Below are 3,730 nucleotides of genomic sequence, written 5' to 3'. Positions count from 1 at the left end.
ATATATATATATATATATAGGGAACATATATATGTAAGTTATAATAATGGAGTCAAACCGAATAATGATACTTTGGAAGCATATAATACGTACGTTTCAGATCATTGCGTAATATCTTCAGTTAATACACGCACAAGCTCACACACGCGCGCGCACCCACTTATAACACACACACATACACCATACACACACTCACATACACCATCCAGATACACATATGAATATATATATATAGGTTTATGTGTGGAATGATACTGCCTTAGTATACTTTTGTAAGTTCTCTTTTGTTCTTTTTTCATTCGTTTTGTAAGTTCTCTTTTATTCCTTTTTCATTCGTTTATTTATCCATTCCTTTATATCTATATTCCTTCATACATTTATTCTGTTATTTATTCTTCCTGCATATTATTTCTATATTTATAGCCGTCTATTTTCAAATATCTATACTCCGTTATTTTCGTTATTTACTCCTTTATTCTGTTGTCCTCCTTTGCTCTTTTGTCTCTTACTCTTTTTCATTTTTGTACGTACTCATTGTTGTATTCATTCATACATATATTTCTTGATATCATTCTTTCAAACTTATATTTATTCATATATATATATATATATACTTGTTTTACTCTTTTATACTCTTTCCTAATTTGCATCATTATTCTTTAATTTTATTCTTTCATTCTTTGATATTATTCTTTCATTCCGCTATAATATCATTTCATTCTATTTCTCCTTTCCTTTTAATGTAATCTACCATTCCTTTAATTTATATAGTCTTTATATTATGCATCCGTTTTAATACGTTTAAATTCTCTCCTACATACCACCGTTAACAGTTATCGATTGGTAGAATCTTTTAGAGCATTGAACAAAATTCATTGAAATATATATTCTCACCCTGTACGTGTTCCCAGTTCGAATCCCACTGAGAGCAACTCCGCCTTTCATCTTTTCGGAAACAATAAAATAATGTATCAGTCACGTACTAGGGATCGATGTAATCGACTGTCCTACTCCTTTCAAATTATCATACATACCATTGCTTTTATTCTAATATACAACATTATAAACATCATCTTAATGACAGATTCCAGCAAGACTACTATCACCTTCCAAATCGCACCACCTCCACTGTGTCACATACATCCTGCTCTAACGAAGTACCTAATTTTTCTTCTCGCGACCTTCAATTCTCTGGAATTAATCCTTTCCAGTTTTCCTACACATGTCAACTACTAAAAATATGTTGAAATATGGCGATATCTCCAGTAACGCACGAACACCAAATGTTACTGGCACTAATTTTTTTCCTTCTGAAAAAAAAAGAAAAAGAAAAAGAAAGCAAAATTATGACAAAACAAACCTTAAAGGTCTTCATCCAGACACCTCCAATGCTCCGTTTTAACAACATTTTTGTTAAAACATTCATTTCCAAACCATCAAATCTCTGAAACACTCCATTCATTCTGTTACACTTTTGCTAACAACATTGGTTCACAGAAGTTTAAGATGAAAATCATGCTTTTAACCTTCCTGAATGCAAAGACCAACTTGTTTGTTTCAATATACATAAACTGGAATATGTAAATGTGTTAATGCAAGAACTGAGCATTGCAAGGGCTCTACATTATCGTAACGTACAGTCCTTAGGACAGGCCACTGTTTTAATGCAATAACTAAACATAGTCTTATGCAAGAATTTGACAGTGTCTTAATAGATGAAGTGAACATTGTTTATATACGAGGAATAAACACTCTCCTAATGTAAAGACTGGAGACTGTCTTGTTGCAAGGACTGGGCGACGTTTAGATACACGTACTCGACAATGTTTTAATATGAGGACTAAATATATTGTCTTGTTACAAAATCTGGCTACATTGTCTTAATACAAAAACTGGACGATGTCTTAACGCCAGGAATGGATATCTAAGCTTAATACAAACATCACTCAGATGATGATCACACTGAATATCTGGTGCTGCAAACTCACTGGTTTGATAGGCTTCAGCTATGTTTAATGTCCGCTCTCCTGAAAGAAAAATTTAAAAAGAAAACCAACCAAGAAACCATTAATTGTTATCCGCCATTTATAATTATCAGCCAGTCCTATATTTATACTCTAGTTTTACTGATTCCTTAATTTGCATTCTTGCATTCTTTTATTTTTGACTAAAACCATAAAAAACCAAAAAAAAAAAAAGAAGAAACCAATGCTTCCCCAATTCTAATCCGTAATTCCTTTATTTGTTCCTTTATTTCAATTCTCCAATAATTTATATTCTTTCAAATTGCTATTAATTAATTTCTTTATTTCTAACCAACCCATAAAACAACAATATTATTCTGTCATATTATTCAAATATTATTTTTTCATTAAAAAAAAAAAGATTATTTTATTCCTCAATTATTATTTATTCTTTTATTCCCGGACTCACTCATTCGTTCATTTATTCATTTCCCCCCTATCCATTCCATTACCCTCGTTATAGAGACAATATGTTGAAATGAAACTGTGCGCAATCATTGAAACGTGGAATAGCACCAAATAGCAACTATGTGTGTGTGTGTGTGTGTGTGTGTGTGTGTATTTGTGTGAGTGTGAGGCTGTGTGTCCGCGTGTCTGTGTATGCATACGTTGATGTGTGTGAGAATCTGTGTATGTGGCAAAAAAACCCAGCAGCATATCCACCACCATCACTGCAGCAGTACCCCCTCCCACGCCACCCCCTCCAACGCAATCATCCCGTTCCAGCACCAACACTACACACCTTACTGAAATATTCCAACCCTCTCCCTACCCTCATATTTAATTTGCCCATCATCATTCTTTCTCAGTTATCAGTCCTCCTCCTCCTCCTCTTCATCTTCATCTTCATCTTCATCTTCATCATCATCATCATCGTCGTCGTCGTCGTTGTCGTCATCGTCTTCATCTTCATCCTTACAGCCTCCTCCACCTCTTCCACCTCCACCTCTTCCACCTCCACTTCCTTCTCCTCCGCCTCATCATCATTATCATTATCATTACCATCCTTCTCTTCTTCCTTCTCCTCCTCCTCCTCCTCCTCCTCCTCTCCATCATCATCATCATCATCATCATTACCGTCGCATGGTCATCATCATCATCACTCTCCTGATTATTATTATTGTTACCATCACCATCGTCATAAATAATGTTATCATAATCAGGATTATCATCATTATCATCATCATAGATTCCACCACCACCACCACCACCACCACCACCACCACCACCACCATCATTATCATCATCATTATCATCATCATTGTCATCAACATCACCAGCATCATCACCATCATCGTCGTCGTCATTGTCATCGTAGTTGTCATTGAGTCATTGTCTTGAACATGATCATCATCATCCTTGTTGTCATCTTTATCAAGTCGTCGACGCCGTCATCACTTTTATCAATGATGTCATCATCGTCATAATCATCATCATCATCATCATCATCATCATCAGCATCATCATCATCATCATCATTATCCTCCTCCTCATCTTTATCATCATCGTTATAATCAATTTTATCATCATTATCAGTACCCTTTTCCCCCACTTCATCATCACTGAAACTGCCCTTATATCTCATTGGCATCATGACCGATATCAAATCCTGAAAACCTCGAAACCCACCCTTCTTCATTAGTTCCATCACTGTAACGAAGAGGGCCATTAACCATCAAAATCATAATTACCCCCCCCCCCCAACC

This window comes from Octopus bimaculoides, chromosome 13 (assembly GCF_001194135.2).
Source record: "Octopus bimaculoides isolate UCB-OBI-ISO-001 chromosome 13, ASM119413v2, whole genome shotgun sequence".
Lineage (NCBI taxonomy): Eukaryota > Metazoa > Mollusca > Cephalopoda > Octopoda > Octopodidae > Octopus > Octopus bimaculoides.
The sequence above is the reverse complement of the archived record's forward strand: the minus strand, read 5'-3'. Positions refer to the sequence as shown.